Source organism: Aedes aegypti, chromosome 2 (assembly GCF_002204515.2).
Source record: "Aedes aegypti strain LVP_AGWG chromosome 2, AaegL5.0 Primary Assembly, whole genome shotgun sequence".
NCBI classification, from domain to species: domain Eukaryota; kingdom Metazoa; phylum Arthropoda; class Insecta; order Diptera; family Culicidae; genus Aedes; species Aedes aegypti.
This window is the reverse complement of record NC_035108.1, coordinates 166577662-166597971: the sequence shown is the minus strand read 5'-3', so window position 1 is coordinate 166597971 and position 20310 is coordinate 166577662. Positions and strand designations below refer to the sequence as shown.

At 36.5% G+C, this 20310-nt stretch overlaps 2 protein-coding genes across 8 annotated transcripts in view; both read left to right on the top strand.

Moving 5' to 3' along the window:
* LOC5567317 (ion transport peptide-like) overlaps positions 1-20310 on the top strand; it is a 104687-nt gene that overhangs the window by 50438 nt on the left and 33939 nt on the right. Inside the window, exon 1 of one of the 7 annotated variants that reach the window (XM_021843066.1) lies at positions 1755-1907. The exons of the other annotated variants lie outside the window; for them this stretch is intronic. The gene's annotated coding sequence lies outside the window, so the exon portion shown is untranslated. Of the gene's footprint in view, positions 1-1754; positions 1908-20310 lie in introns of those variants that run through there. 7 annotated transcript variants of the gene reach the window in all.
* Positions 1-20310, top strand: part of LOC5572270 (deoxyribodipyrimidine photo-lyase) — a 206869-nt gene that overhangs the window by 180211 nt on the left and 6348 nt on the right. The gene's annotated exons all lie outside the window — the stretch shown is intronic.

The following is a 20310-nucleotide window of genomic DNA, read 5'->3' as shown; positions in this document are numbered from 1 at the left end:
ATCAAAAGTTCATACACTGCATGAATTTTGTATTGAATATGATATATTTGGCGGTAAATTGATTTTTTTGCTTCAATTGTGCTTTGAAGTTTACCTTTTTGTTTTTCTCAGTTTCAAATTGGCATATAAGCAAAACGGTGAAAGAATCTAATTTTTGAGCAAAGCAACGAACTCAGAAAGGTTCTTTTAGCTATTATGATTCAGGAAAAGCACTTCAAGTACAAATCGAAACCAATGACAGTCATTAAATATTTTGAAAGCACTAAATTTCACGCAAGTGTTTATTTTGCCCGATACCTTTTTACGAGTCTTGTTTTCGATCAAATTTTCTATCTCAATTTTCTGACATATGACTTTTATCACTATAAGAGAATGTAGCACATCTTACTAATGTCAAACTTGAAAACTAGCCGGGGTTAAATTAAAAAATCTGCCATTTTATGGCCTTAATTGAGAATTACTTTTAATTTATTCTTAAATATCTTATGAGAATAACTAGGTGTGAACTTGTTCCCCGCATCACTCTATAAGCGTTGGGAATTTGGGTATCCACCAAAAACCACCAATCTAAAATTACCAACATCATAAACTGACTAACAAACAGCACAAATATTGCATTTATTACGATCTCATCCGGTGTTGAGTATTCCCCGAAATTAGCACTTACGTGCCAACCAGTCCATTCACAAACAAATTTCCAAAGATATCGTTACTCATCATTGTCAAAAACCAGACCAAATAACCGCACATTCCATTGGAACAATATTTACCGTAGTTGAGGTTGAATGTCGTAACTTCCGAATAAAGAGAATTGACAGCCATTCATCAGCCCACGAGGTGGCGCCTTCACGCGGTCGTTGTCGGTTAAACAGTGTTTTTGCTCGCTGGTACCAGTTGAGTAAATCTTTGCACTTCCAACAATCGCAAAGTTTGCTCTTGTCACTTTCTAGCATACATTAGAGTTCGAGCATATCGCGGCAATTTATTGTTGTTTTTTTTGCCGCCCAACGATGATTTTTGATACAAAATCGCACCATTATCCTATTTCCAAGTGTGAGCGCAATTGTTTGGATGTTTCTAAAATTACTCGAGAAAGAAAGCGGTTCAAAAAAGCACATTCATCCGGCTGTGTGGGGGCTCGGTCTAAGAAATGCCGACCCGATGATGAAATAATGAATGGATGAGTATTTTTGTCAATGGTTGGTATAAATAAAATTAGAGCGCATACCATCCGCATTGTGGAATTCAATTGTTTACCCACGTGATTGGTCATGTGGTGAACCAGCCCAAATACACGCGCGCTCTACAATCTCTGGTGATTGAGTTGTTGTACTAACAAGACATTACTCGGCTCCTACATTGAATGCTAGAGCTTCTGAAAAGACATTGATTGTTACTGACGCTCGTTTTCCTTTGAGGAAATGTGATTTATTCCTCCAGACGCTTTCTGAATTGAAATAGTTCTTTTTTGGTTATATTGAACATTGTGAGGTATTTTAGAATTTGGTGAGGAATGAATCACCTTGACAGTGGAGTATTGTGAATTCTGCAAGTCAGGCGGTTTTGATTATTAAAATAAACAAATTGCAAATAACGACCGGAGATGTACTGCGAGAAATCATTAAAATTTTGCTCAGAGATGTAATCTCATCCCAAATTCCAATAGACAGACGAAATACAAATCGAGCAGCTTTCAGAATCAATGCCCAACGGAGAGCAACATTCAACCGGCTGACGATGTTGACCGTTGGTGCGTCCGATTCAGTTTGAAACAATCCCTCGAACGAAACAAATCGAACCTCTCGAAGTTGTGTACTCACGGTTAGTAACACAATCTATACAACGACGGTGGCAGTTGGGTTTCCTTTCGCGTTCGTAGAAAACAGTGCAGTGACAAGTGAGACAAAGTAAGTGGACACCCGTTTCTTCTCGTAAGAAAAAGATGGCCCTGGCCTGGCTTGACATGGATCGGTTAGTGGCGCACCTGTGCATTGCTGCGTTCTCTGATCGTACCAAATGCTTGTGCAAAATATTGGTTGCTAATCGACCGATCACCGTTCTTTGATCTGTGAAGGTGTTATTCCGTATGCGCAGTACGCTCCGTTTGCTCAACGCTGGAAATGTCCAGCTCTAGCTTAACCAATTGATATATCAGTTGACTATCGTGATTCTTAAAGGACAGGCCCACAACTAAGGCATGTGTGTTGCATTATGGTTTTAAATGACAACGTCTACGGAGATGAACTCTATTGCCTTAGGAAGGCTTGCAGTGTGTAGAACGATATTTACCTATGGCTGAGGGTGTATTTATAACGCATAAAATGCGGCCAGAAATAAAGTGAACAGCATACAGCTTCTCTATCGTGACTCTCTCTTCAGCCAACGAAACTTGTCTCGATGTCTGTTTCGACGAGGGGCCATCTGAATATGTACCCGAAGCGTTTCATTTCTTCTCGTGACTCGCCTTCCCGCCACTCTCCTATTCTTAGCCTTCCTACATATTGATCGACAGCCACCTACTGGTACCATACTGTCTGTCGCGATCGGATCAACTTAGCTAGAGACACTGCCAATGATGATGAAGGCCTGTCAACGGGCGATGATGGCGATGATGACGATAGTGTTGCTGGTGGCACTGGTTCGTACGATGCTTATTTCTATGAGCTTAGTTCAGTGGGGAGAGATGCTACCAACAGTTGTTAATAGAGATTACATGTTTACCTTCCCACTCACGTACATATTGGCTTAGGCATGGATGATTCGGCTAGAATTCGTTCCACCGTCTCGAAGTGGTTTACACTAGTATCAATTGAAGGATTATGATGATGCTTGGGTGATTAGCCTTTTAAATGGCTGTTGTTTATGTCACGAGGAATTCTCTCTTTTTAGATGTATTTTGTGATGTGCAGAATGGATTTAGTAGTGAAATGTAGTTGTAAATGAGCTATGATTAATCATGGCATGAATTAAGATATTTTGAACTGCAACAATTTATGTACAGGAAATATTTCTACTTAAAATTTTCTTGATTTTAGGGAGTAAAAAAAAGATTTTTCATCTATTATATGTAGCAAAACGTGTGAAATTACTTCATTTAAACAATATATACATGTATTATGTTTTAGAATTTTTTTTTAAGTATTATTCATTTTGTTAAAACCCTATTGCATTGCTTTTGCCGTAGCAGTTCAGAATTCTAAAAATCTCAGTAAATATTTATAATATTGATGTAAAATGTTAATGTTGTATTCTTCTTAGACATCAAAAGCTATCAACAAAAAAATAGAACTCTTGGTTAAGTAGTTTATTTTCAATAAATCACCGAAAAAAAAAATAGTGAAACGCCATTTTTTTTCATTTTAGGGTATCATAGATGATTGATACATTAGGCGGCCAAACACCATTTGAAAATCTTATATTATTGTTCATTTTCCTAATTGTAATTGGGAAGTAGTGTGGAAGTATATTTCAAGATGAAAAACGCGAGTTATTCAACAAACAAGTTGGACTTATGCATTTTTGACCCATTGTCACGTCCAACGACGAATGTATTACAAAACTGAAGAAAACAAAATATTAGAATCGTCCTGGGTTATGACAATATGATGATATTGCCGTCAAACAGCAAATTAACATTTTGTGTGGAAATTTGTCTTGGTTTGGCAGGAAAAAATAAATCTTTAAAGTGTGTGAAAATGAGAACATAAAAGAAATCAATAACAAAGTTTCAGGATTGGACAGATAATATTTCTATTTTGTCGTCTAGTATTTCACTGGCAAAATAGAAACTAGTTTATTAACAAATATCGGAAAACACGACCGGCAAAAAAGTGTGCACATGAAAACACCACTTATTGCCGAATACGTCAATCCCCCTACAAAAAGAAGACTTGAGTAAATGTCTGAGTGCCGTCTGAGTGAGACGAAAAATATTCTAAAATTCTAAGTTTCCAAGCATTTCAACAATATTTTAGCTAATTTCTTCGTGTAATAGGAATAATACAATAATTTGTTGAAGATTGACTTACTTTTGGTTCTTCTATTCGTATGGATTCAAAAATTGCTGAAAATTTTCAAAGCTGTTTTCTACAAAAGTTGGTTTTGCTACACCGCTTTCTAATCCCCTCAAATAAGATAATCCCAAAGAAACCACTGATGTTTTTTTTTAAATTCCAAAATTTGGAGTAAGAAGAAACAACAAGATCCGTCCAATCTCAACAGCTAGAAAAAATTGTTCTTTCTTCATTTTAAGGTCTCAGAGAAATAACAATTTCGGGTCTTTTTCTCCAATTTCTGATATCTATTCAATTGCTAACTTGTCTAGCTGAAACTTAGTCGCAAGGATATAGGGGTTACGAATCTATGACCCTATGTACAACCTGCGTTCTACGTTACTAAAATATTCAAAGTCAATTCGCTGGCCACCTAAAACATCTTTGAGGACTGCTTCGAAAACCTCCCTGTCATCAAAGATGGTTAAAAGGAGAAACTCATGGAAGTTCACATGAAAAAATGTTCACTGTATTCTATTCTAAAACCGAAACACAGTGAACCTATTTTCGTCGAATAAATTTCAGTTTTGATAAAACAAAGTTTCAATGATGACGGTTCCTTGAACGTTAACCATCTTTGTTGTCATTGTGGATCGGATGTACTGGGAATAAAATACGGTTCCCTACGAAACCTTCTGAATATCCTAAACCTTAAAACCATTTCAAACTTAATAGTGTTTAGAGGAGAGGCCTTCCTTAGGTTAAAGTCCGCGGCTACAAAGCAAAGCCATGCTGAGGGTGTCTGGGTTCAATTCCCGGTCGGTCCAGGATCTTTTCGCAATGGAAATTTCCTTGACTTCCCTTGGCATAGAGTATAATCACGATATACGAATGCGAAAATGGCAACTTTGACATAGAAAGCTCTCAGTTAATAACTGTGGAAGTGCTCATAAGAGCACTAAGCCGAGAAGCAGGCTCTGTCCCAGTGGGGATGTTAATGCCAAGAAGAAGAAGTGTTTAGAAGAACATGTATCTGACTAACTAATGCAAGTACAACATTTCAAAATCTTTGTATTTTTCTTTTGTTTTTGACAGTTTGAGTAAAGTGAATGTCAAAATTTACTAGTATCGGACAGTTTTTAATATTTCGAGAAAAAAGGGGCTTTGTGAAACTCCGTATTGAAATTCCCTTGAGTGTACTTGCATTTTAGGCTTTAAAACAAAACCGATTCTAAGATCCGAGATGGCTGCTGTCGAGTCTGTATGATACTTGTGTAGAAATGTAAATTTAAAAAAATCACGTGTTTTACAATATAAAGCTGGTTTCGCATAACGTTTGACATAATGGACATTTGGCATAATTAGAATTATATGCCTTCTTTAAAATGCTACTTATTGTAGTATGAACCTGCATTATGCGAAATGTCCATTATGGCAAACGTCCGTATGCGAAACGTATGTATTTATGCGAAATGGGTCACCCCCAGTCGTTTTGAAACTTTAATGCAAAAATTACGTCTTTAGATAAAAATACACCTTTTATTTATATTTTGTCCTATGCCATGCATTATTTTCATACTAATAGGGAGACTTGCGGCTTCGACAGCATTCGACTATTATCGGCAACCAAATTTCAAATACCAAATACACAGTATTTATCAATTGAAACATACCAATGAAAACATTCAGATGATTATTTGTTCTATCAGCTTCCCGCTGACGAGATTTCCGAGACTGAACAAACAATATCGCCAGAGATGTCATTAATTCATATGAACACGCCTCAAAATGCGACTGATTTGGAGCTGACGGAGAGATTTGCCGGCAGTTCTTATGGGAAAACTGCACGGATAAAAATCTGATTCTCAAACCATGATTTACAAATCATGAAATTCATAAATTGGTTACACTCAGAAACACGGGTAGTCACAGAATGACTAAATTTTAGTAATTTATGACTATTTTCTATCTGCCTCTCTTTCATCCTGCAGGGAATTTTATTCCTATTTGTCAATTCACCTGGGTTGAAGCATCGCTAAGCTTCAACCCAGGTGAATTGACAGTTAGTGTGAAAATTCACAGCAAAATGAAAGAGCGGCAGATAGAAAATAGTCATTAATGCATAAACTGTAGTAATTCTGTGACTATTTTTATTTCTGAGTGTAGGTCATAATATCAGGATCCCAAATCATGGCTCCTGGAGTCATTATCATGATTCTTCATAAGAGGAACACTCAGTTGGAAAACACTAATCTCATTCGTATTTATCACTCCTAATTCAAGATTACGAAGTGGTTGAGTGTTAGGGTACGTGGCTATCAATCGGAAGGTTCTTGGCTCGAATCTCAGTGTATGCTTTTTTTATTTTATCGATCATAAACGGATGCGCGACTCAGCATTTTTGGCATTTGAATCATGATTCCGAGCAATCAGCAACAAAAACCTAACGCGTGTGTTGCTTTACGGCAATCTGACTCATGATATCACGAGTCCAAATCATGGTGTATTTTCACACTGGAATCATGATATCATGAGTCATAATCTTGTTTTTGGATTCTGATTTCTACCCGTGTGCCGAAGAGAATGAGGCTGCCGACAATAGTCACACTGACAAGAGATGTTCGAAGCCTTGTAAAAACATTTCCAAAAAAAAACATTTAACAAGTCTGTCGGTGTGAATCGATAAAGGATTGGGCAGTGCATAAATGTAAACAGACAAAAACGTTATTTGTCTGTTGATGTCGAAAAGTTACTTCTTTCTGCGCGGCATCGGCTTAGACTGCCGAGAATACGTAAATTCCCCTATTTAATCTTTGTTAAAAATTCAAACTTTCGACGAAAATACGTATTTCTTTTGTTGTGTATTACAAAGATAATATGTAAACTATTTTAACGAAAAAAATACCCGTTTTGACACACGGCTTTCACAAAATTGCATGTTTACGAGCAATTCGACACTTATTTTGGCGGTGACTGTATATTTGGTATTAAATTTACTACCGATCCATAAATAAAGTATCACTGAACAAAAAACTTTCCATTGGAATCGTTAATTTCGGTATTTTAAATATAGATTCTTCGCCAATTGCCAACCAAACAGTAAACAGCCCATTTTCATAGTCAAACTGGATTTTAAGATTCTCTGATTGGTCGGCATCATTTCCGATAAGCGGGTTCCTGATCTTCGGCGACCACAATCGGAGACGTTACAATACCCGAACACATCGAACACTCCATCCGTGTCGACGTAAAACATTGCCCAAGTGCGGCGATATATTCTTGATGTGTTGAATGAGACAATAAATCACAATTCGTTCCCGCTGATAGCTCATCGTTTTAATACCACAAAGCTGATTGCCGCGCCGCACGGGTGTCCAACCTAATTGGAGCAATTGAATTCGATTTTCAATTCTGTGCGATGACTTCACATTCCACTGCAAATCAATCAATATTATTAAAGCAGAGATGTCCACCACACGCAAACTATACTGTTGGTGCTTCAATTTGAAACTCAACACATCCATCAGCAACGAGTGAGAATTTTAAAAATAGCACAAGATTTTTAGCCTCAACTGAACCAGTTCCAGATCCTCCGGACGAATCCCGTGATAGCAATAATTTCACATGATGACTAAGGGAGAAGCGACAAACGCAAGAGCCCACACAGAGTACCAAGGGCGAAGCCGGGATTTTCGAAATGGAGGAGCCGATCTTTGAAGATGCTTCACGCATAACTGGCTATTTTCAACACCACACTGTGGTGACACTATGAAGGCCATCTACCTATCTACTACTCCCCTAAAATCGTGCTGAATCGATTGGTGGTCGGAAGCAAGGAAAGCAATAGTTATCGAAGGCAACGTGTATGCATTCTACGATTACTATAAATATTTGTCTACGGATACCACAGTATTTTTCCAAAAAGCTTTCCTCCAGAATTTCTGAAGAAATTTTGGTGAATATTTGTAAAAAAATTGCTTGAATTCATGAAGAAATTCTTAAAAATGATGTTTGGAGTAATCTTAATAATAATTGTAAAAGCAGAAATATTTGAGAAATTCTCAAAAAAAGTGTCATTATATAAGTTAAGTTTGACATATAAGAGGAGTCTTGTAAGAAATCCTAAGAGTTTTTACAACAAGGTCCAGCCGAATTCGCTTGATACCAAAAGCGAAAGTCTTGTTTCCTGAACGACATGTATCCGTCTGAACTAAAATGCTCAGTTATTTGTTGAGAAATTCTAGAGAATGTTTTTGGAAAAATCTGCGTATAATCTGACTGAAATCCTTAGGAAATTCATAAGAAATTCCATAAAAACGTATTAAAATGATTTATTAAGGAATTCCAAAAAGAAATCCAAATAATCAACAGAATACTTCCTTAAGAACTAGACAAGGTTCTATAAGTCTAAGGAGAAGTAAGAGAAGATGGAAAAGATATGCACCCTAAGGGAAAACTCAGTTTGCACAGCAAATTTCGTCTAAAAAGCTGCTTCAAGCAATAAGCTTGCAATTACTAAAAACAATCTTTCAGGGTTGAGGTTATCTTACCTCAGAAAACTAATTGAAAACAAACTTCCTAATACCAAAAACAACGGGGTAGACGCACCTAGATGTAAATCGATTGTGTGCATGTATCAGATACTTTGCAATTCAATTTTGTGTTTGTGTTCGATGTTTACGGTTTAATTCAAATTTCGCCCATGGTTTTTGAGCAATTACTACGCACGTTTTTTATGGCGTGTTTTACACCGACAGCACATTTTACATCTAGTTCCTTTATCAGAAAGAAGCATAGGAGAAATCCAGAGCAGATACTTAGGAGAAATACCGGGGATTATTTTTAAATAATTTATTAGTTTTGCTCGCATGTTCCTTACAAAACTAGAGAGATTCTGTAATCTGTAAAGAATTTCCTACAAAATGTATAGGGAGATGTTTGGCAGAAACCTAGAGTCATGGTGGACACCAAGAATTGTCGAAGAAGTTTCTCTTGACACAATTATTTAATTATGGTAATAACATTAAAATGTTCTTTCTATAAAAGATTTTCTTTTCCGTTGGCCAGGAGGGGGCCCCTTTAGCTACGCCTAGGCAGGGCACACATGTGTTGAATGGCGCGCATCCTCTTCGCATGACCATCGTCGGCAGTTTTTTTTATGGCAAGATAATTGGCTTCCAATTACAAACATTATCGTCTTACAGTTCGCATGCAGTTTATCCACCGCATCGACCTTGTTGAAGTTATACATTCTCATGTCGATTGTCGATCTCCTCTATGGAGAGAGCAGAACTAAGCATAGTACTATTGGCTTGTCGTACGACATACCTAAAGGTAGCTAAGTTATTAGCCACTGGTCAGATCAAGCAATTACAGGAACATCTCTCTTGTAAACAAAATGCTTGAAATTATCTTTGAATGTCGCTCATGTAGCCGCCAAGGCGACTGTTCGGAATCATTCAGTTATACCTAACGTTTCGCCAGGACCATGTGATAGTATAAAGTCCACCGACGAGTACCACGATCATTTCTCATCCTAGTTCTAGCGGCCAATTGCGCTAGATTGCATTAAAGTGCATTGTACCGTGTGCAACGGTCGCTATAGCTCGTTAGATGGGGCCCATCGTAGCTCCCTCCATTCGTCATCAAATTGACACACCAGAAAGCGCCAGTTACATGCGCCAATAGCGAGCGCGGGAATTCATCACGGTCGCTTCCCGAACGGGAACGAATAGCTCGCGCCAACCAATACCATATTTAGGTATTATAACATGATTAGGTATTGTTCAGTAGTCCAAGTATTGTCCACACCTAAATTTGATATTATGGTATTGAAAAAAAAAAACCTCATTAAGATATTCAACTGTTGCTTAAGGTATTGAACTACTATTGAAAAAGTTCACTTCTATATGATAATTCATCATGTACTATTTAGGTATTGCAATACCTGATTCAATTATTTGCTCGGTTGTTGTAGAATACGCATGAGATATTTTTTGAGGTATTTTCCCTCTTATGCAAGGCTATACCTTATTCTAGTGCTGAGTATTGAAAATTGTCTGGTATGGAATACCCTAACTTGGTATTCTGCAGAAATTTTCTTCTGTTCGGGTTGTCAGCTGCTAGGACCACGCGACTATGACGACTACCTATTACAACTGGTAGCATCCCATTGCGCTGTATTAGTTTGCACAGCTTTACGAAGAAAGCTGCAATGGCTGCTGGTCGGATGCAGGAGACTGAATGGAGCACGTACTTGGGGCCATTTCCTGCCCGAGTCTGTTTCTCCAAGTTGCAATAAGTGACATCGTTTGCCACTGCACAATGGTCGGAAAAAAACGAAATTTGGCCAAAACTAGTTTTATCGCCTTAATCGATGAAATATGTATTCTGAATATGTTATTTGGCGTTTTTATGGTTCCAGAAGGAGTTGTTCACATATTACGTAACTTTTTTTAAAAACATTTTTTTTTAATTAGAAATGCAATCAAACTTGGCTGAAAGCACAAATTATGTTTGTATTTTAACGAGTTTGATTGAATTATGTATAAAGAGCGGTTATATATATTTTATATCAACTTTGTATGAAAAATATCGTCAAAATGTATGAAAATATTGCATTATTCAAATAGCTCTAACTTGCAAATCAGCAAATTTCTGCAAAAAATTTAAACGTTTTTTGTAAGATCCAAGGATGCCTTTTGAAGTGCAATATTCGAAATGGCGGCGACATGACGCGACAAGAGTTGTTTTTCATGTTCAAAATCATCAAAAATTTCTAAAGTGTAATATTTAAAAGTAATCAAGCTTCAACCAATTTTTTTTTTCATCCTCATGCTCGATAAAAGTGTTGAACCATAAGCTTTCAGATAGTGTGTAACTTTGGGAAAATATTGCATTCCTTAAATATGAATTTTATACTTTATTTTATTGTCACATTTTTCAATTTTTTGACTTCAGTCAGTTTGACGTCATAAAAGTTAAAGAAAATTAAATTTTGGTTCAATTTCAATTAAGAATCATAATAATATAATACATGAGGTATATTTTAAAATGATAAAAACCATAAAAATCTCAAAAAAGTGTTTTGGTAGTTTTGGCCGCTCCTTTATATGGAGCCCGACCATTGTGCACTGTATGGGTGCTTCTACACCCTAGTCGGCGCAATGAAAGTGTACGGCGAAACCCATCATTCAACGATGCAAACATGATAGTCGCCTCGGAATGTGATACTAGTCTAATTCACGCTTCTAGCACGAGTGAATACACATTGAACGATGGGGATGATGATAATGGCTAGAAATACCATCCACGCATTGAGCCTATACAGACATAAACCGGTGCTTTCTAGTGCAATAGTAATAGCGCATAAATAGTAATTTTATTAAAAGATAATCATACACGTCATATTTTTAGAATCTAAAGAGAAAACAGAATGAACTTGAATGATTACTGAATTAAAGTGTATGGGAGTGGTCTCCCGTGCAGAAGAAAATAACTTCTGAATACCAAACTATGGTATTCCATACCAGATAATTTCCAATACTTACAACCTGAATGAGGTATGAATGAGCCCTGTATAAGAGGTAAAATACCTCAAATAATATCTCAAGCAAATACCAAACTGATAATTAGATCAGGTATTGTAATACCTCAATAATACTTGATGGATTTTCATATAAAATTGAAATTTTTCAATAATAGTTCAATACCTCCAGCAGACCTCACTAGCCCTTTAATACCTCAGTGAAGTATTTTTAATTGTTTTACAGATTTTTTTCAATACCATTATAATATCCAAATTGAGGTATTGACAACTGAACAATACCCAATTTTGGTATGATACCAAAATATGGTATGCATAAGTTATTGCGGAGTTATTTGTTCCTCCTCGGGCTAACCGATTCTTGCCAGCATGAGTAAAAGCTGTATGTCAATTTTATTCTGTAATGCTTCATGACTCGCAACACATCATGAGAGTCTGGTTATCGTCTACTGCTACAGCTCTGATTATATCGGGGGATAACAGAACATGACCCAGCTAAACAAGCTCCATACCTGGGGGGCACTATTACTATAGAATGTTCGGGAACTGTTAATCATTCCCGTAGAATAAAACACATATTCCCGATGGTAAATAAGCGAAACAAAAAACCCATTTGTTCATCATCGCTCTCACTTTGGGGCTCTCTTTCGCAGCTGCTATTTATCAAACTTTTTACAACTTGCGATTCATTGTCGATCATGGACCGATACAGATGCGATGTTTTTCTTTGCTTGCTTTGAACATGTTTCGAAATGCCTGGTGATTACACTACCCGCTTAAAGTATAGAATCGCTACACCGTATGTATGTATGTATGTCAATAGCAGGTATGTGTTTGTGTGATTTTTTAATTATTATTTTTAATGTATAATTATTTGAAAACAGATAATTATTTAAAATTTTCTAGAAATTAAATAAGTCATTGAGACACCCTCAATAAAATCTACGTTACAGAAATTGTTAGTTGTCACACCTCCTAGTTGACTGCTGCTATGGCATGTCTAATCACTGGGTCATATGAGCAACTGTACAATAATCGGTTAGCCAGACGCTGAAGGGAATGACAAGCGATTTGCTTCTGTTGTCTGCCGTGAAATATACAATATAATCACTCCACTAACACTTGAACGATGCGTTAGTCAGCTAAAAACTACTGTCTAAGAATAGAATTTTACACTAAGCAATTTTATTTAATTGACTTTTATTTTAGTACAACTTAAGTACTCCCAAATATTAGTGCAACTGTATGAATAAATTTCGTTAAAGAACCAACTTTTCACTTTAAATATTTTCGTGAGGTTTTGTAAAACGTGGGAGTGATATTTACTAAAATTTCACAATAATTTATATTCGTCTCGTTGATCGTTGCGCCCTGGTCTTAACCGAAACGACACGTGTAATGCCACCGCATGGCGTCAACTATCATCGGCAGCGCATGAAAGGACACTTGAAAGCAAACATGCCACTATGGCCGGTTTCCATACAGACTGGCGGCCAAAAAAATTTTTTTTTTCATCTCACGTCGTATTCATGAGTTTTGTGATACAAATTTGATGTTTTATTTTCAAAAACAAGTTTTCGAGACTAACTTTTGAATAGGACCTATAGCGAAATAATAAGTTTTGTTACTAATGATGTATATAATCCATTTATGCGATTAACTTTGTAAAAACCATTATAAACATTATAACTTACAAAGAAATGATGATATGAATAATTTAGCTATATTCAGTCATCCTCTGAATTATTTTTTAGATGTTTTCAATAGAAAATGGTAAAAATATTGTAAACATTCAAAAAGCCCTAAATCAAAAAAGTGCAAATTTGTGCAGCTAAATTCTTTACGATCCTTTTGTTTACATCTCAAAGTACTCTTGGAAATCAATTTTAGCCTGGGACAACTTGGGACAAAAAACTATGGGTTGTGTAAAATTTCGATAAAAAAATCAAATATATTTTTTTCAGTGCGCTCCCCGAATTTTTCCGACCTAAGGTACGAATTTTTATTTTTCTAAGATAGCTTTTTGAATAAGCTTTCGGGCAGAATATAAAGATCTGTATAAAATATTACGATTATGCAGTATATTGTTTACAATGTGTACCTTGTGTTTTCACTGATATTTTTATTTTTCTTGAAAACTCTAACTTTGACATACTGTATCAATTAAACTAAACATGATCTTGCCATTATATTCCAGGAATATCTTAATAGAAGTGTTTACTGTGGAATGATGTACAAGAAAAACCTATCAGAACAAGTCATTTTTTCGATTATTGGCCACCTGTTCGCCCATAGTGCATGCTTTTCTTCCGAGCTAATTGCCTGATCGCCATTGCTTACCGCTGAATCATCGTGTCGATAGATTCCGTAGTTGCAGAGAAAGTCTATACACTTTCGAGCAACGATCGCTCGTGATTAGTTATGTTTACTATGTAAATATTGACGGAAGAATAGAGCTTTAGTTGTTTATGTAGTTGAACATGAGCAATCCGTAAACAGTTTGGATTTTAAATAAAGCGGACCTTATCTTGTATGTTTAAAATAATAGAGTTCATAGGCTACCGCGCCATAAAGCTATAGTGCTGGTTATGATGTAGACTATCAAAATAGCATTTTTTTTATTGCGAATATAGTGAAAATAAGACAATCATAAAGTTTCGAGATAGTTAATAGAACCACTAAACGTTGATAAAACTTGACAACTCTACATACAGTGCCGAACCGAATTAAGTACACGTTGGTCATGTTTTGAGGTTTGGATTTCGCCTTCCAATACTCCTATTTACCTGAAATTTTCACTGTAGCTTGGAAATAACTTGCTCGATTTAAATTTTATAAATATACCTTTTTTCTACAATTGCATATGAAATGAAGAATATTTTTATATGGACATTTTATTGGAGTAACATAACACACTGTGCATCATCAGGAGCTCACATTGGGAGACGTTAGAAATACTGTGAAAGTTTAAAACAATCTGTATATATTCTATTGTAGATCATTGATTATTAACCCCACTGTAATTTCGGTATTCATCCAAATGATGATTGGGTATTCATTCCAAATAATCCCTTAATGGAGTTATCCTTGTTTACACTTCCAAAAACAAGAGAATCTCAAGTTTTTCGCTAAAGGCCACCATTCGTGATGGCCTTCCAACTTTTCACTTTTATTATTCTTGTTTTAATTCATTCGTTGTATCCAGCTGCCCACTTTATAGCGACAATTACAACCATTTGAGGGTTTTATTTTTAGCTTCGCCCGTAGCCTCCGGAAAAAAGAGCCATGTGGTATTACCTTCCAGGTGAGGTCTGGTTGGTTTTGCTCGTCAACCGCCAATGAGACAGCGTTCGTCAATTGACGTCAATTGACGCAGAACATTGTCTGTTGATGCGATCGTTGCGATCTTTTACGGGGGACGAGCGTCGTCATCTATAGGGAGGGTGCGCGGGGCTGTCATTAAAGGGATGCTCGTAAAAAAAGGTGAAATCAATTCATCTACGGAGAGAGCTGATTATTCTTAAATGCAGCACTGAAAGACTATGGCTCTTTTTAATTGTGTTAAGCCCTAATATAACAAAAATGACTAAAAAGCTTTAAGATCCAAGATTTAAGATTAATTTAAGATCTGGTTGAAAATGTTTCTACTGAGATCAAAATAAAATCCTGATAAGCATTAAACATATTTTGAATGTTCCACACAAATTGTATTACATGTACTTTCTAATCTTCAGATTATGTTTTTTAAGAGCTACAACTGTATCGTTTAAAGTTTCCGAGCAGGTATTACTTCCATTATCGCCACCTAAGTCCAGCTCAATAAAAGAACAGTTATCCCAATGACTGCAATCGAAACGACAGAAACTATACTCAAACGAGAGTGAACTTCAGAGCAAATTTCCCGTGTCACGTCCTTTCGTACCGTTTATTGCACCTCATATTACACCTCCGGAGACTGGACAGGTTTATTTCTGTTCCCAGTGTTCTAAAAATAACTTTTATTTCACCTATTATGCTACGGGAGAATGGCTGGCGGTGGAAAGCAATGCCACGGGCGGTAAACGCCACCAGTTCTATTGAGGTATAAAAGCAGCTTTTGAGCATCATTGCCCGCAAACCTAACCTGCCTACCTGATCGTAGGTATGACTGGGAAATCGGAGCACTTTGAAAGGCAATAGAACGACACAATTATAAGTGTAACTGGAATCACGACATGACGTGTGAACAGAAAAGTGAGTTATCGGCGGCGCTAATCATAACGAGAATTGAAGCTTGGGCTGTGGTCGCGCAGCAGGTGGCTTCTATTTTTAGCTCTACAATTACTTTCAAGTTTGAAACGATTCAGTAACGTGTGGCTCACTAAATAGAGTGACCAGATGTGGTGGATTATTACTTTTACTTTGTTGAAGATACTTGTTTGGGTAATCTATAAAAACTGCATAAAATCCAAAGCAAAGTTGAATAAGAAAAAGATAACACGTTGAGTTATCCGATGACAAGCATAAAATAACAAAATGTGTTAACATTTTGGTTGAAAATAACAAAAATGATAAGAATATCTCATACTAATGATATCACAAATATATCTAACTGTGCTATCATTTAAAACAGATTGATAACAGGTTCTGTTATGCATTCAATTTACCTTTAAACAAACTTATTATAAAACTAGTTATAAGGATAGAATAATGATCAGGAATATTTGATGTCATCCTCGATCTGACAACTCAAAATTTGTTAATAACATCCTTGTGGGAGTATTTTATAGCCTGCTGCTTGATCTGGCTATTAAGAGGAACCGTATGACAAGACACTGGAGAAGGATTTAAATCACATCACTTAACAATTTAATTTCCCGTGTTCATGAGTCATTGATAGCTTCTGTACTACATATGAATTCAATTTTAACTGTCATAGTATACCATCAACAACTTGAAACTGTTAGTTGCAAGCCAATAAATTTAGGTTTCCTTTCCCATTACCATATCAAAGTCTTTGCCGCCGTGCTGTTTGTCCACTTTTGCAAAAATGTGTTAAAAATATAACGCATGAATATTCAAACAACGGATTACACGAGCCCATTAATTTTCGCCAAGTTATACCCGCAATATATCGCCTCCTAACCATATTCGCTTGTGCTACGCCATTTCCAGCGTCCTAAGTCCATCCCATCTGCATGCAGAAACTGCAAGCCACTCGCAATATTCGCAACAAACCAAAGTTCGAAAAAAAAAAATAAAATAAAAAAGCAACTTCAAAGGAAGAAACACTCATTCGGCCAGTGAAATATGTCCAACAGGTGTTCAGTTCGCGGCGGGTCGCCGCCACTGAAAACACAAATTTAGTATCGGATTGCCATTTCCCATCGGCACACACACCCCACACAGTGGCACGTTGCCGGACAAAACTTATGTTCTTGAAATCGCTTAACATTATCTAAAAACTTTTGTATCATCGAGTGACGATATCCTAAAATTTGATCAGTTTGGTTTTCGATTTTTGGCAGTATTAGGTGTGGAAAAGTCAGCAAAACTGAACTTCTTCAAATTCATCAACTGTTGTAGTACCGTTTTGCCTCAAACTCCGAACAGTGTAAAGTCGAGTATTCGAAGTATGAATCATGTTCAGAATTCGAGACAAAACGGTAGTTCACCTGGCAAATTTCAAACACCTGTATCTCAATGAAATCATAACCGATTTAAGCTCAACAAGCATTATTGGCCTGGGGACAGACAGCCGTAGCGGTAAATGCGCAGCTGATTGGATCTGATTCGATACAAAAAACTTAATCTGGACAATTTTCACTATAGAATCGAATTTTCAATAAACCAAATATCAAAGAAAATATATAAATTACCATTTTCAATCGATTTGGGTTGACTTTGAGATTTTGTCCGATCTTCGCATGAACGAACTCCACTGTGCACATGCTGCGGTTCGTGCTGCTTCGGAAATATCAATGTGCGCAAATTGTAATCGCGCCATCGATCGCCAAAGCAGACGACGGTCTGCTAAAAAGTGTTTCGCGGGGAACTGCGACGCACTGGTTGTGTCGCGCACGGTATTGGGAACATTTGACTGTTGAATATTTATTCGAGTTTTGGTTTAGTTCCCATATCTAAATCATGTCCCAAATGAACCCATTACCATCGCGTTAGCTGATCATAGAAAACACGTTCATATGTTGGTTCAGGATTTGAGCAGAGTAGGATGATACAAAAGTGCAAAGCAGTTAATCAAGTAGGGTAAATGTACCAGTATTCGTCATATTGAAGAAAAGTGTTTAAATGTAAAGCATTAAAAAGTTTTTGAAGCATTGCAAACAAAAACAAGTAAAAAACTTGCAAACAATGGTTTGGCTAACTTTCTCCGATTGTCGGACGCTCAATTTTGTTTTCTTTTACACCGGGTTTTACAAGAAACCTATTTCATTTAAATGATTTTTGCGTTCATAGTTGTCACAACTTCAAACGTTTCAAAACCGCATCAATCATAAGGATTGTTAGTGGAATACCTGTAAGTGAATAAGAAATCGAATTCTTTTTTGATTTTCTGTTCCACGTTGGATTAACGAGATCTTTATTGATGCTATCTATCAAAATCATGCACATTCCTTGCGTTGACATTTTACTTTTTATATAATTATTTATTATGTCAAAGGGTAATCAATATTTTTAAACGCGTTTTCCCACTGTCATCAGCTCAATATCGGACGCCCGTTTATTCCAGAACACCTGTTTGGAGACACAACTTAATACGATTTACGTTTTATAATTTGTTTATCATCACCTGTCACCTGTCATCCTCCTCTTCGGTAAGGTTCGATGTGATTTGTGATGCTGTAAATTGGAAAAATTTGCACGCTTCCGCGTGTCGGACTATTGACATCTAGAGTTGTGTCGTCACCTTAGGCGGTAACGCGTGGGGATGTTTTATGACTCTTGTGTGAGTGGATAGTTATGGGATATTAAGAGGCAATATAGTTTAGAGCTACATCATTAGTTTTATGAGGTGTTAATTTCTATTAGAGTGTTTTGCTTCGGACTGACGTCAATCGGGTCGGCGAAATTTGGGGACGATCGCAGCTATAAAAAATTATAAACAAATGACCCGAGTGGATGGCGCTTCGTATCTATTTATGTAACATACAGTTTTGGGAAACTAAAGGGATGTAGCAGCAGGTATTAAATTTTATTTCTTTATTCGTGTTTTCTCGTCACGAATGGAAAACTATCTAATTAAGATAAACCGGGCCAGTTAAAACGGTTGGGGTAAGATGAAATGGCAAAATATCATAGTGATATTTAAGAATAATAGGAAGTTTAACTACAAAAACATTGAAACTTGCAACACTGCTGTCGAAGTTTATATTATGACTAAATATGCCCAAAGAGGCTTTTTTCTGTCTAAGTAACTGTGCTTCCCCAGAAGAAAAACCACAAAAGTTTTCCCTCGTTTAGTAGAAGTAATTAGTGCTTGAAGTTCCCCTAAATCCACCGTAAAGTTCAAGTGAAACTTTATACTTTTCGCTGACTGGTGAATTATACAGTGGCGACGAAGATGGGATGAAGCTGATGTATATCGAAACAGTATACTTTGTGTGAAAACATTTGGGAGTGTATTCAGCACCTCGTAAAACATATACCAGGAAATGACAGCTGTACTGTAGAAATTTACTTACAAGCCGAAAAAGGCTCTTTTCTGCTTCATACCTTAGACTGAGTAGTTGTGCTTCCCTAGAAGAAAGACCCCAAAAGTGTTAAATGTTTCCACCGATTACACTGCGGAACACGTTTTTGTCTCCAGCATTAAAATACCGCTATTCACTTAATTAAGGGTTGCTGAATCCATTGCCGTTTTCAGAAATATCATAGCACGTCTAGTTTTTGAGATATTGGCTGTTGAAAGTGCAAAAAATGACTATTTCAGCCAACTTGCATGCAAGTTTGCCAGCTTGTAAGGCAATTTATTTGCTGAATTTACCACATAATTCAAACTTTATGTGTATAAGAATACTTATCATCAAAGTTTGTAATACTTTCGAGGGGGGAAAGTTATTTTTTGATGGTTTATAGAATTGTTGTATTTTGCCATATAGAAGAAACGAAGAAATTTGTATGAAGACTGCAAACATGTTGAAAAAATCGGTTTAATCGAAATTTAATCGTGCAATTTCAATCAAATTTTATCTGAAATAAAAGTTCAAGTTCTATTTTGCATGTTTGGTGGATTAGATTACAAAAAAGTTTGATAAATTGTACTATAAATTTTATGTAAAAATCAATAAAACCAGTGTTTTGTACAACTTTGGCGACCTGTAGCTAAAAATTGTGACGTGCTGGATCATTTCTGAGAATGGCATCAGATTCAGCAACCCCAAATTTACTAGAGACACCTAATTTGATCCTTGAGACACGCAAAAATGAATTTTTTGTTACGCTGTGTTATTAGAAGTGATTAAGTGCACCTAAATCCACCGTGAAACTATATTTTCTTCACCGGCTGATGAATTACATACATGGGAGAAAATCCTGCCTTAATTTATTGTCATCATGTTCAATACCTTGCTATTGTTTGTTCTTGCTTACTCGTTTCAACTTGTGCCGGTGTACTTTCCCGGTGTAATTAAAACTTTCGCAAGTCATCAGAGTGGACAAAACCATCCGTATACAGTACTGACCAGATTTTCTCTATCTCCGATTTTGTCAGCCTATTTTAAATATTTCAAAAAGTTGTCTTCGTCATGTTTTACCACGTTTACATCAATACTG